This window comes from Cyanistes caeruleus, chromosome 3, assembly GCF_971803275.1.
Source record: "Cyanistes caeruleus chromosome 3, bCyaCae1.hap1.1, whole genome shotgun sequence".
NCBI classification, from domain to species: Eukaryota; Metazoa; Chordata; class Aves; order Passeriformes; family Paridae; genus Cyanistes; species Cyanistes caeruleus.
In genome coordinates, this window is record NC_141703.1 from 102313799 (window position 1) to 102329386 (window position 15588).

Here is a 15588-nt window from a genome sequence, read left to right on the forward strand (position 1 = left end):
ATTATCTGACACAGGTTTCCCAGAGAAACTGTGTCTGTCCCATCTGTGAAAGTGTTCCAGGCCGGGTTGAGCGTGGCTTGGAGCAACCTGGTCTAGTGGAAGGGGTCACTGCCCACGGCAGGGGGACTGGAACAAGATGAACTTTAAAGTTCCCTTCCAACCTTCCAACTATTCTATGATTTCCAGCAAGACTTGGTGTTCAAAACCCACATATGAACTGTGGTGATTCCCTGTCATGGTTTCACTTGGTGGCTTCTCAGCATCCACTGGATTCCAACAGCAGAGCCCTTCCAGCCTGCAGCACTGCCCCAAGGGACACCACAGAGAGCTTGATGCTCCAAGGGGAGGGTGAGGCTGGCAAACAGAGCGCTTGCATGCAGTACAAAGTCACCTTGTGCACGAGCAGTGAGCCAAGCAGAGCCTGCTCAGAAGGTCCTTGGTTTTACTCATTAAATGCTCTGGCAGGGAAGAAAGAGCCAGCCACAGCAGGTCAGGAGGTTCCCTTTAAAAGACAGCACTGTGTATAACAAATGAAGCTGTTTGAGGTTAGCGGTGAGGTCCCTTTTTATGTGTGTTTGTTTTCATATACAGTGGTGAAACACAGTCCTTGTGGGGTCCTACTTTCCTGCTGGAACAAGCTGTCAGCTACAGATCAGACAGCGGAGGAGGAATAGCTGCAATCCTGTATTTGTTTGCTTTAAAAAGCCACTTAAAATTAGTTCAGTGAATATAGTCTTGAATATATTGCTCTGAAAATTAATCAATCAGGCTATGTGCAAGGAAATTTGATAATAGAAACCACCTCCCTTCACAGCATGCTAGAATCCCATCTCATTTAAATGGGGGCCATCATCTCTCTCATGTTGTCTCTGGTTTTGCACCACTGGATGGAGAAAAAAACCTGGACTGATGAGGTCTCAGAATTCAAAATTATAAAATATGTTATCTTCACACTTGTGACTTCAGTGGCACGTGAAAAGGATTGATGCAGAAGAAAAGGCCACCAGGTCAGTCCACAAAGCTCTCTACCATGGAACAGTGACCAGGGAGAATCTCCAGTGTGCCCAGCACTTCACTCAGGTACTGCCCAGTATCATGAAGCTGGGGAAGGGTCTAGAGCACAAGTCTGATGTTAAACAGCTGAGGAAGTTGCTGTGTTCAGACTGGAGAAAAGGAGGCTCAGGGGGCACCTTCTGCTCTCTACCCCTCCCTGAAAGAAGATTATGATGAGGTGGGAGTTGGTCTCTTCAATAGCAAGTGACAGGACAAAAAGAAAAGTCCTCAAGTTGCCCCAGGGGAGGTTTAGGATGGATATTGGGAAAATTTCTTTCCCAAGAGGGCTCTCAAGCCCCAGAACAGGCTGCTCAAGGCAGTGCTGGAGTCCTAATCTCTGGAGCAATGTAAAGGCCATGTACATGTAGCACTGGTGGACATGAGTTAGTGGTGGACCTTGCAGTACTGAGGGAATGGTTGGGCTCAATGGTCTTAGAGGTATTTTTCAGCCTAAATGATTCTCTGATTTGGTGAAGCAAAAGAGCAATTTTATTGCTCTTGGCAGCAACCTGTCTGTCCTGGAATGGTGCAGAGGAGACAGATATGGACTCTGTTGACATGCCTGGTGATGGGATGAAAGGTATTGGCACAAAATGTAACATGGGAAATTGCAATTAGTTATCTGAGTCTTCCAAGGAATTAAGTTTTCTGAGGTATCCCATTTATTTCTAAAGAGCATTTGACATTGCATTTTATCCAAGCACCCAGTGAGGGTACAGAGAGTGTTGGAAGTTGGCAGTCTGTATTCACTGACACAGGGGAGCATCCAGCCTAAATGAGGGATGTACTTTTGAATGGTAGCTCTGCTGGGACTTCTTCTGAACCCATGGAAAAAAGATGGACCTCTACAATGAAGCATGACTAACTTACTGAAAGTTTCACCAGTGACCAGAGAGATCCTAGAGCAGCCACAGTCCAAACCAAGCAAGCCTCATGTCCTTTAGAATGTCCCTGGGTTCTGGTGCTGAGACTGCTAAATAAGCAGGCCAGGTTGGCCCCGAGGCTCCTACAAACTGATATGACTTTGTGTTGCCCTGAGAATTAAACCTTCTAATCTTGTTTTCATAGTTTCTAGCCACTTTCCCAGGAAAGTAACTATAAACATAGATGTTTATACATTCCATTAAAGAAATGTCTTTTGATGGACGTTTCTCACGACCAGTGTGGTTGGGAAGGTGGTAACCTAACTATCCAATCCCTGGTCGTTGTTGAGAATCTATAAATACCAAAGCTACAGAATAAATTGTTCTCTTTTTCCTATCACACATTGAGCTGTGTCTGTGTGAATCATTTCATGCCCAACAGTGACAACTTTGTATGATTGAAAGTCATTTATCATGTAGTGTCTTTGCTTTCACAGAAGCTGCTGGGAATGAAAGACAAAAATATCAGCTCCTGGAAACCTGTCATTTGAATGTGGACCAGGAGCATTTTACAAACGCCTCTTGGGTTGACACTGAAATTTGATCTTGCCCTTTAGAGCTTACCAGAGCTTGAGGACAGCTCCTTCCATGGGAAAACTCCAGTTCTCCATCCAACAGGGAAACATTTTCACAGGTGAAAAGGCATTTCCTATGCCTGGAGACTGAATGCAGTTTTGGTGCATACTCAACTTTTACAAGCCAGTTTGGTACAACTACAATGGCAAAAACCAGCCTTGGACACCTCCCCCGTCATGAATTTCATGGCCAACTGCTTTTAACCTGCTCTATTGCTCTGTCTGTTTTACTTGTTATCTGTTGTCTCACTGCTAATCTATCACTCTACTGCTTTGTGTACAATCTCTTATTCTGTTGCTTGCTGAGGTGGTTTGCTCATTCCATGATCAAGATATTGCTCTCCTTGTTTTTTGGAGTGTTTTTTTAAATTATGATCTACCACTTTTATAAATCACATGCTGGATTTCCAGACACTCAGCAGCCTACCTAAAGCTGTGGTTTCCATCACATGGCCAGATACACATGTGCTGTTGATCTGATACATCCAGGATGAGTTAGGATAATGCTCATTAGTGGTGTAAATATTTCTTATATGAAGATCCTGGACAAGTAGATGCTGTTTTGGGAAGTTCTAGCTATCCCATCACAGTGTGGGAGTTGAAGAATGAGAGAATAAGTGTTTCCCATTGTCTCATGGAACCACACTCCCTGCTGTTTTGAAGGTAAGCCCGGAGGCAGAATCTCCACAAAATACCTTTGAGAGATTTCAAGTCAGAGCTACAACTTAATAGGAAAATTACAATAAAGGCAATAGAAACACTGTCTTAAACTGAGAAAGTCAGAATGCAACCTGACACCCTGTTGGTTTGGGTGCCAGTAGCAGACCAATTAAATGGTGGCTGCAGTCCCATTGGAGGATGGATGCAATCTTGTCAAAGCAATGGTCCTGTGAAAAGGTCTTATCTTTCTCTGGAGGTCCACTGGTGGCTGTTAAGAGCTCTTGTCCTCTGGGTATCAGTGGTGGTATTGTGGTGTCTCAAGCCTCAAATTATATACAGGTGGGACTGTTTGGTACATCCCCCAAGGACGAGGAATTTCACAATGAGGTAATGTAATTCTATGAGTCATTCTGGGGAGTCCTTGATGGTCCATTAGCAGAGATGGGCCCCTCAGAGTGGTGGCTGTTTCCCTCGGGGGAATTTAACATTTTAACCCATTTTAACAGCTCATCAAAAGATGTAGATGGTGGTATGTAGATGGTGGTAGATACTTTGGTTACACCTTATGCTGTAACCCAAGACACCCCAGGTTTGGGTCTCCAAACCTTTGACTCCATGATGACCGACAGCTACCCTTGGAGCAGCCAGCCCAGACAGCACCCTGTCTGACTGAGGACTTGTGGAGGTTAACCATGTCAGGGAGTGCAGGTCTGATTAATGCCAGAGTACAAGATCTGAAGGATGAGGAAAGTACATTCATACCACTCTGTGTAAATTATACTTAGTTTTTCATCAGTAGACAGAGGCTGTGGGGAGGAGGACTGGGAACACAGAGGTTCACTGACTTACCCCAAGCTGAAGAGTGTTGCAGGATAGAAATTTCAAAACCTGCAGACCAATCACTTGTCACTGGGGTCCCAATTTAATTAGCTACAGTGTGTTTTTATTTAAGAAAGACAGTGCATTACATTTGCTTGTAATTCATGGACACCACCCCACTGTGTGCAGACAGAGATCAAAGAGTTGGCTCCTTCTCTCAGCTGTGTTGCTAGAAAAGGTTTCTTTTGTTGCCTTAAATTTGAGAACATCAACAGTATCTAAAACATTTGGCAAATTATTTCTTTTTCACTTGAAAGCAGACTCCCTTCAAATAATTTCCTCCTTTTGTGCGGATTTCCACACTCCGAAAGCTCCATGCAGAGACCAAAGAAATAAATCAGATCCCAAGCATTCAGCCCCAGTGCTCATTTTGCAGATCCATGTTTTGCAAGAGATCATTTTCATGTGCAAACAGCAGCCTGCTCACAAAAGTTGTCAAAATACAAATAATTTCTGAAATCACTGGCCACCAAATCCCTGTATAAACTTGGAGTGATTGAACCTGGGTTATGATAACAATGTGAATGTGCATGATGCCCTATGTAGTATCTGGATGGGTTCTGTTGACACAGTGTCAGAACTGGGGTATTTTGCTTCCCAGACTTGTTTGATCACCATTCCCTTCACTCCTGGGACTCCTGAGAACATAATTGGGTAGTTTTTCCTGACTTAAGGGATTGTGATCATGTTCAATAAAGGGATGCTCAGGAAAAAATCAGATTCATGACTAATAGAAACTCTCACTAAACTCATGTAGTACTTGGGCAATGTTAACTCCAGGAAGGAGACCAGATTGGTTGGTGGATGAACTTTTTTTTACAGAGAGCACCCAATCTGATGGTTCCCTCTAGTGCTGCTCTTCAAGTTTCCCTTCTCTGTCCTCTTCTGTCTTCTATGACTCTTTGATACCCAGCAGTGATGGCACTGGGAGGCAGAGGGCAGGTCAATAGTTGAGTGGCTTTTCAAGAGGGTAATTTTTGCAGTGTTCCCAAAATATATTCCCTAACCAGGAGATTCTGTGGAGGAAAACCCCCAACTGAAGGGGTAAGCTAGATGGGTTGGGTCTCACCACCTGATGAGAATAAGTAGGGAGGGAGGTGACGGCCTCGGGGCATCATGTCCTTGCTCTCAAGACATCCCAGCAGCCACTTGATGTTCATTCAAATGGGTGGGGGCCAGGCTGAAGGGCTCTCTATTCTCCAAAGTGTCCTTGCTCTGCTAGTATCACATTTAGGGTGAGCAGAAATCAGATATCCTATCCCCAGATGAATGTAGTTATCCAAGGATGTGCCTCCACACTGATGTCAGCTGGGGACCTGCAGAGCAATAGTGATGGAGAGAGCTCAGGCTGGTCTGTGGAATAGTTCAGTGCACATCTTCCCATACCTTAGAGAGAGCTCTGCTCTTTCTGATTAAGGAGCATGATTTTAGGGCCTCCTATTACTTCACACCTACCATATATTAAGGGCATGGATGTGGGCAGTATGATATCCTGCAGTTTCACACCCTTGCCTCTGTGACTTGCTCCTGTGTCCACCCATTTTTGTTTTTGTAGTACCCAAGAGAAGCTGGATAAACCACCATTGTGTCCATACTCATGCATGCACATACGAAAAGGTTTATAGGTTTGGCAGAAAAGATCCAACATGATACATTGCACAGCCTCTAAGAATGGCATATTGTGACAGCTACAGCTGGTCTGTAGCCACACAGGTAAATTGGCCATGACACCAACTTGACCAGCCTAGTTCATTAGAGGAGTAAACAAGTCCCCAGGTAAGATGATAGTTTGGATTCAAATTCAAACAGGAGACCCCAGCCAATCCCATTCAATGACAGATCCATACATATCATTGGCCAGTGAGCTGGGCAGTGCTAAGAACTAAGAATCACATATGTAAGCGTGGGAAATTTGAAGACCGTATGAAGGAGGCACCAAACAATAAACTTTGGCTGTTGTTGTATCATCTTCAGTGTGTTCAGTAGTTCGCCTGTCTCCACCATCAGCAACAGCATATGAACTGTCCTGGATGTATCACAGAGAAAAGTATTTTTATTTCAAAATACAAGTGTTTTTGAGTTTCAGCACTGTGCAAACTGATGCCTCAGATAAGAAGCATGGCATTAGTAGGGTATTTTTGCTGGTGAGGTGCCTTTATCCTGATATAAGTCCCAGATATTAGCACAAATAATTACAAGGGGAAAAAATTATGCTAATCCTATGTATCAGCACTGTCTAATCCTGCCAAACATAAATACTAATGTGATCGCTTTGCAGTTACCTGGTAACCACAAAAAGCCACACATAGAAAATGTAATTACAGGGACTCCATAAACTCATCTTAAATTATCACCTATAGCCAGGCACATATCATTAGACAGTAGATTCTCTCTTAGATCAGAATCTCATGTTCCTCATTTCTAATTTGAAATAATTATCTCCTATTACAAAATGATGAAATCTAAATGGAGTTACATAAATCCTACTTCACAACTCAGTTAAAAAATGTGATTACAGATCTGGAGGCAGATGGCAGAAGCCTACAGGAAGCAGTAGATGCTCTCCAGTGGTCATTCGTAGGGGAACATAAAGGAACAGAATTTCCATTGTAATGCACTTCAGAGTATGTGGTGCAGAGAGGAGGAGAGAGATCAGATTCCTATTTTTAAGTGCTTTGGAGGTTTCTATAAGGGGTCAGTTTCCATTGTTGAGCTTTAAATATTGTCTAGGCTCACTGGGAACAATATACATTTTCACTGCTTTTCCTTTTGAGTCCTCTGGTGAGGAGGTTCATGCCCTTGGCCTGCCCAACCACTTCTTTTGCTTCCATGTTGGAGGGGGTGGGATGAGTTGAGTTGGAGATGTCATTTTAGACGCTTATCCCAACAAAAGCCAAAAGAGATGTAGAGAGATGTCCTAGAAGTACTCTGAAAGGAAAGCAGGTGCTGCATGAACCTGGGTCATTTTAGGAAAGTGAATCTGTCAGGTGAACTGTGAAAATGTCCTCAGTGAAGGGCCCCTTTTGCCCAGCAGGACACTGTTGGGATGATGACAGGTGCAGCATCCCTGGGGTGGCTCAGCCTGCTAGGCACATCTGATGAGCCAAAGTATCAGTGAGCCCTAATGTATGCACACACCAATCTTTCACAGAAACAATTAGGTGTTCTTACCAGGCTGGATGGGTTTGGAAAAAAATAAACGCTTTTCCAAACCCCAGAGAGAAGGTGTTAAAGTCACAGGCAGCAGCTGTAAGGGGGTGGGAGGGATCAGGGACTCACATAACAGCAGAGCCAAATATATATCCTGTTGCATGCACCCAGGAACACAAATAATTATTCCTACAGGGAACACATGCTATGGCAGAACCCATCATGAAATAACTTCAGAAACACAGGGATGTATTTGTAAACATTCTTAGTCCAGAAGAACTGAAATCAGGGAATCAGGGACAGACAGGCACTGATCCTCAGTTCCTGGTAGTTACCAAGGAAGTGTTGAGTGATGGCTCTGCTCCAACTGCCTACCTATTTTCTGCCCTTGGTTTTGTTGCTCCATCCCAAATTACTTGCTCCTAAAGGGAGCAGGCAGCAGAAAAATGTCTTCTCTCTAAGGCATTTGTCATTCTGTGATAAAACATTCTTAGAGCCTCTGTCAGTGCCTAAAGTGCTCCAAGACAGCTGGAGAGGGCCTTTGCACAAGGGCCTGGAGGGACAGGACAAGGGGCAATGGCTTCCTACTGCCAGAGGGTAGGGTTAGATGGGATATTGGGCAGAAATTCTTGGCTGTTGAAGATGTTAAGGCCCTTCACAGGTTCCCCAGAGAAACTGTGGCTGCCCTGTGCCTGGAAGTGTTCAAGGGCAGATTGGATGAGGCTTGCAGCAACCAAGTCTAGTGGAAAGTGTCCCTGCTCATAGCAGGGGGTGGAATGAGATGATCTTTAAGGCCCCTTCCAAACCAAACGGGGAATTTATTCTGGGAATCTATGATTCTGTGATCCATGTTCTGGGTGAAAATTAGAAGTGAGAACTTATCTTTCTGCTTTGAAGGAATGGCCTTTTATTTTGTTAGTTTGTACTCCCTGAAACCTGAACATGCAAACACACACAAAAATGCACCAGAAAAAAAAATAATCTATCCCCTCAAAAAAGATTGAGTTCAAGAGAACCAGCCAACTAAATTTGGAATCCAGCTTTTAAGAGTCCTTAGTGTACATTTTTTTTGTGTGAAACAAATGCTTGCCCCATGAAAAATGATACCAAAAAAAAGGTCAAAATGTTCCTTTCCATGAAGGTGCAGATACACAGACCCTGGACATTGTCTGAATGTGCCTGCTTAGTTTTAACTCGTGATTATGCTGAAGTCAGGACTCTGAAAGTTTTCATTTCAGTGAAAACTACACTTCCTTTGGTTGTGAAAATAAAAGTTTCCACTAAGACTTTAGGATTACTCAATTTATCATACTGGGACCAAATTATAAATACAATTTATGTATAAAAATCTCCTTGAAATTTCAGTTATATTTGATATATATGTTTTCTATTCCTAACCAAGTTTGGTTTTGAACCAAGTTCTTCCATTTTTATTCATAATTTAGTAGTTGGAGTCTTTCTTACTGCATGCTTCAGATCTGATCCCTTTCTTTCAAACTAATGCAGGTTTCTCTGAGAAAGAAAAAGAGAAGAAAAGGCTCATTTTAAGAGCAGCAGTTCTTTTTCAATAACTCTCCATCTGGTATGTAATCTGTGATCATACCTCCATGTCATTATGCTTGTAATGTTTATTGGAAAAATCAATCTTTAACTTTAAGACTTCACACAGGAAATATTAAAGTAAATTAGGACCCTCTACATCCATTTTCAAATTTCCTTTCAGCCTCAGAGTACCTACTTTTCATTAAAATAATCAAGATTTTTTTTTTTTTCCCCGAAGCCCTTCTGTTTTTGTATAATTGACAAAATTTCCTGGAAATACAATTTTCCTAACCACCTTCCTTATTATCTCCAGCCCATATTAGTAGCTAAGCAGTTATTGACATTCCCTTTCACTATTGTACTAAGACTTCATGAAGCTGATGCAGAATTTATATACGAATGTCAACCCATTTTGTGAAATATGTAATAGGAAAAGATCAGCTAATTTCTGGCCACCTACATTTCAGAAGGTATTGCCTGGTATAAAGTATTGTGTGTATATATACACACACAATAATTTTAAGAAACATCACATTTTCTGGGCCAGAATCCAAGGGCCCAGAGTAAAAAGTAGGTAAATAATAATAAAGTAGTTTAGTTAGTTATAGCTGGATGGAGAGCTAGATGTAAAACACCATTCTCACAGAGTTTGGGTGCATGTTAATTTCTTTCCAAAACTGATGCGAGTGGGGGTCATTAATTTTACTTTAATTCTGGTGGATGAAATTTTGCTCTTCTGGGTGCTCTCACAGAGCCATGTGAAGCAGCATCCAGGGAAGACAGGACCCTCCAGCCCTCATCAATTCCTTCTATTGCTGAGGCTGAACACACCTCATTCATGCTGTTTCTGGGCTGGGACAGAAATACTGTGACAAACAAAATTTTAAAAAATATAATTTGCAGTGACAGTTTTGATTCTGAGCACAGACAGCCTTGTGAGATAAAGCCACTAAGACAGACCAGGCAATGAAAAGAGAAAATGCAAAGGACCCTTCAGCCTCTGGCTCTCCCTCCAGGTCTGACCCTGTGCTGCTTAAGTCTGTGCAACCTTTGCCACTTAGAGATAGAGAAACAAGGAGAAATTTATGCAATGCTAACTTTTTCCCTTTGTTTTTGCACTTTTAAGAGGAAAATGAGGCTACTTTGCAAATCCAGTCTGGCAGTTAGAGCTGTTTGCAACAGAGCTGTCTCCAGGTGGAAGGTGTTAGTGAGGAGTAAGATAATCTTGTTCATTGCTGAGAGAGCTGACATTTCCTTAAGGCTTCTCATGGAACCAACTCATCTTCACTATCCCAAGAAAAAGCTGTGTTTAAAACACAGCTAAGCAGTACAAGGCTGTCTTAAATGATACCAGTGGGAAGTTGCAAAATGTTAAAGTTTAAAAATAATCAGATCTGTCTTTTAAAAATCCTTCAGGTCAGTGAAGAATTGGATAATCATCTCCAGATAATGATTCTCCAAGCTCACTTTAAAATTAATCCAGCTGCCATATCAATAGGGTCAAATTGCCAAGTCAAAGTGACTGAAGTAGATCTCTCTTTTCCCCTTGTGCTCAGAACTGACCATTCTCTTTTTGAGATGGAGAAGTGGCATTTTCCTTCTTCTGTATCCTCTCTACATGAACTTGTGAGCACAGCAGGAATTAATGCAGGTGATTGAGTGAGCTCATGAGAAGTTTCCATGGAAGCTGTGGAATTAAACCCCTTCATTCATTGATGGCATCCCTAAACCCTCACACTTTCGCTGGGAGTGTAATGAAATCAGAACTATGCTGCAGCCTGTATGTGGAGAAGGAATTCATGACATTAAGTGAAGGGCAGATTAAGGTTAAATGCACCTCAGATCTATGTAAATATTGTCCCACAAGAAGAAAAACTTACCTGTCCCACAGGATTTTCTCTTTTCACCCCAAGAGAACTGTAATCACCAAAACTGTACTGTTAGGCACTTAATACATGAGCGACATTATGGTGAAACTATGGTTGGTTTAGATCATCTGATGGTCGGATCTGCTGGGTCTGCTCCAGCTCCATGTACCCCACTGTCTAAAGGGTTGGTCTGCAGGGAGCCCTTTGCACAGAATAATTTCCTATAATGAGGATGCTGAAACACTGGCAGAGATTGCCCAGGGAGGCAGTAGATTCTCCATCCCGGGAAAAATTCAAGGCCAGGTTGGACAAAGCTCTGAGCAGCCTGGCCTAGTGAAAGACGACCCTGCTTATTGTCATGGAGTTTGGTCTAGATGGTTTTAAAATTCTCATCCAACCCAACCCATTCTATGAATCTATGATCCCAAAAGGCTAAGTAAGGATACATCTACATCCCCCATGTCTAGGGGGAAAAAGACATTAAATTAGTAGGTCATGATGTAAAGGAAAATATTGTTGGCTTTTTTGCTTATTTCTCTTCCTCTTTCAGCTGGGTTCTACACAGCCTGTGTTGCTCTCCACATAAAACCTTCTCATAGATGATTTCATAAATTTTTCATCAATTTTTTCTCTCCCCCACCAGTTATTCCCAGTTGTTCAGGATATGGACTCTGTTCCTGGGAACACTGTGCCTGTGAGGTTATAGCTCTGGATGCATTTGACTAATGGAACACACAAATGATTCCCACCTGCAGAAATAGGATGTGATAAAAGACATGCCACTTTGTCACCTGCAAACTTGTGATCCAGATATCACAGAACTCTGAAAAAGTTCTTTGCAGCTGTCAGCTGCCTTTGTCATTGCTTATACCTAGAGTTTTTCTCTCACTAGCCTGGAGAACTGGGAAAATTCTAAGCTGTATCTGAACATCTTTGACCAGGCTCAAGTCACGCTGCAAATTCTGGTTCTGTTGGCAGTTCAGCCATTCGGTTTTAGGCAGGTCATTAGTTCACTTTCTGGTATGCTGTGTTGTAACATAATCACTTTTATTTTTCAGGTCTTTTTCTTTCTTTTTTCCCTCTCCTTCCCTGTTAAGGATTTTTCCTTCTTTTTTTCTTTTCCTTATTTTTTTCTTTTCCTTTCTCTCAGGGAATTTTCTCCCATTTGATGACTAAGAGATGGTAGCAAGGATACTTAAAACAGACAAAAGAAGTGGCCAAGATGGGGGGAAGGGGAAGAATTCGCTGCCACTGTGGAGTTCTATCCTGCACTTGCTCTCTCCTTACTGACACGTGGAATAAAGACTCCACAACCAGCAAGGTTGTAAAGTAGTTATGCAATTCATCACTGGATACATGGGGAGATTGTTCTACCACAAACCGTGCACACCAGGACTAGGCAGACTCTCTGTTTATATACATTCAAGTTCATACATATTTATGAAAGTCTATACATATTCATACCCTATGCCCGCCTTCCCCCACCTTATGTGCTAATTAGCACTCCGCAGGTCTGCGTTTGTGCACTGCCTCCTGGTGGTCCTGGGCAGGGGTCTTTGAATGAAATTAGGGATCTGTTTCACAGTGTCCTCTGGATGACCTCTGTCTTTGCACAGACTCTCTTGGCATCCGGCTGTCCTTCAGGGCCTCTGGCCACAGTCCAAATTAAAGATCCAGTTTTTACCAGTTTTTAGGGCACTAGTCCCCATAATCAATTCTTCAAGAGAGGGAAATCCTGTTGTTGCATAGCAAAGGACTATCTGTTCTGAACACACTTGATTACACAGCACACTATAGTTGCATAGACCTAGTTAAAAGTTTCCTTCATCATTACCATGGCTGAGCCTTTTGAGCCTTTGCTTGTAAGAGCAGCTGTTGAACTTATTAAACTTGAACACCTTATTAAAATGTGTAACAAATAGAATTGATTCATGCTAACTAAATTGTAACTATTTGGAAATTTATTATTAGAAGCAATCAAAAGAATCAGTGTTACAAGGCAGATGTACCCCTTTACAGATGTTACATGTTAAAATTGAGGTACAGGATGTAGTTTGGAAGATAAGTGATGTCCCAAGACAAAAATGGCCTCGAGATGGACAAAATTAGAACAACTTTAGGCATAGGGCCTAAAATTCATTAAATGTAAGACTAATTAGTAGACTAACATAACATAACTCTTAGTGAGGCCATCCAGAGGACAGCGAGGACAAGTGTAAGCCTTCGTCCAAAGACCATCAAAAGAAGACTGGAGACCCCGTAACAACAAGTGAGGCATGCTCCATGAGGAATAGTAACATAAAGTCAAAAAAATCGGAAGTAGAAGGAAACTTATGGGAAACATTAATGAATGTGTATAGGCATACAGTATATAAATTTAGCTTGAAGTGCTTTGTTTGGCACGTGATGCAGGGTGGGGAACCCCCTCCGTACCCTGGTCAGTTTTGTACGTGAGGTGGCATGATAAACCCTCCCCATACCCCAGTCGGTTTTGCTTATGCTTTAATCATACTTAATTACTGGCAAATTATATATATAAATTGTAATTTTTTTTTATTAAATTGTATTATTTTATACCAAATTACTATTCAATTCATTAAATTGTATTAATTTTTAATTAAACTGTTGTTAGCTCAAGGGACCTAGTTGTCAAAATCCTAATTTCATCTATAACACATGTAATCTCACTGGGAGGGACCCTCACCATCTACTTGAATGCCCCAGGAGAAAACCTGGCCCCCGACCCCCAACCCCCAACCCCCTCCAGACAGAGTGTCTCCCAGCTGCTTTCTGGAGCCTGGCTGCTGCTGCCTAGTCCCACTGTTTTCTGCTGCTGCTTTAGGGTTTTTGCTACACTTTAACCCAACACCCAGTGTCTGTCTGCCTGACCCCACAACTCCTGGCACAGCTCCTGAGTTTTTGTTGCACTTTGCTTACCAGCCCCTCTGTGTTTACCTCTGCTGTTCAGGCCACTGCTCACCTGGTTCTGCCACGGCCATCTCACCATCTGGAGTGGCACTGGATGCACAGCTTCCCCCCCAGGGTGAGTTTATAAAGGAAGCCCCTTTCCCATCCCCTCTTCCAGGCCCATCCGCCATTGTCCGCGTGCAGAGAGGTGACCGCGCTCGCGCCACAGCTCCCCCTGCAGCCGCGGGGGAATCATCGCACCTGCCCTGCCCGGACGGGAGCCAGCAGCGCCCCTGCCGGCTGTGCCCGGAACTGCGCCCAAGGGAGAAGCGCCTGGCAGCCGAGAGAAGGCTGTGGTTGGGATTCTGGTTCTGTTTGTTGTTGGCTGCTGTTGCTGTTTATTTGTTATACCTATATAGATGAGTAAGGAACTGTTGTTCCTTTCCCCATATCTTTGCCTGAAAGCCCCGGAATTTAAAAGTTACAATAATTTGGAGGGAAGGGAGTCAACATTTTCCATTCCAAGGGAGGCTCCCACCTTACTTAACAGGCCTGTCTTTCAAACCAAGATCCCTTTCCCTTCCCTTCTCTTATTATTATGGCATCTGCTCTGTTGTGAAAAGGAGCTGGGTCTTCAGCTGATGGATGTGGTCCCACACAGTCCACAAAGCCTTTTATCAAAAACATGCATTTAAAATTATCTTAAATTTCTATATTTATTGTATTATAAAAATGTTAAGAAAAATGTTAAGAATGGTGTATGGCTAGTCTGAGGACTGAAAGAAATCCTGTTTGTGGGACAAAAGGAGCACTGCATGAGAAATTCAACGTCTGTGGCCAAATTTGCGGAATTTGCTTCTGTTCTGTGGTACCTTAATTTCAGAAATTACTCAGCCTGAGACAAACCATAGGGATGGGATGGATGGGTTGAGTTCAGCGTTGAACTGGGGCTCTAGTGGAATCTCTTTTTAGACAAATCTCAGAAATCGGAGACATCCAAAATGCCAAATTTCTCTTGAAAACATTGGTGTGGGCACTGAGGACACAAAAACAAGCCTGGATTTCAAAGCTGAGTTCCAATTTAGAGTTCTAAATTTTGATCCATTTACTGAAGGAAGGGTGAGGAGGAGGACCTTTATTCCCAAAAGGCTGCTAGAACTCTGACTTTGCTTGCTTTTAATAACTGGGTCTGGGGAGAGGTGACAGTGCAGGCATAGTCCTGCTTAGATCTCTATTTGGTACCTACATGTTCTGAACCATCAGCAATGCCCACCATCCCTTTCTCAATGAAGGCTGTCCATTCATTGCTCTAAGGTTTTGAGCCTGCTGGAGGGGACCCAAGGAGGAAAACTTCCAACTTGGGTTTGCAACACCCCCTTTGCTTCCCTCCACCTTCCCCACATGGCAGCAAGCTGAAAGTGAATAGGGATATAATCCTTCATTTTACATGCCTGTGGCACGATGAGAACCAAGCAGCATAGTGCCATGTTCTGATGCCTCTAAGGAGGGATCCCAGGCATGGGAGCAATTGCTGCTGTACACGAGGCTTGATGGCTCAGCATCACCCTTCCAGATTTCAATTCCTTAGCTCTCCTGATGACAGAGTTTGAAGCACAGAAGTGTTCTGTGAGGAATGTGTTTTGGGATGAAGATTAATACCTTGTAGCCTGACAGCATAAACACTAAGAGCATGTTTGGCTTCTTCCAGTGCCAGCTCCATAGATGGATTCAGAAAGCCCCTTCACCACCCAAGGAGGCTCTTTGGTTCCCTCTGATGAGTTGAAGCTGTTCTGACCCAAAGCAGATGGAATTGGTTATTTATACCACATTATGCTTGGATGCACTCTTGACCCACTGCTCACTGGTCTCACTAGACATAAGCACTCTTGCTGGCTGATTGTTTTGGAATGACACAGAGAACATTAGTGGAGGAGAGCCAGACAGAGGCCCTTGGAGGAAGAGCAACCAATGGGGATTTAGTGATAGGAAAAGCCTTGCTGGCCCTGTGCCAAGTGGCTGTGCCTTGAGCTC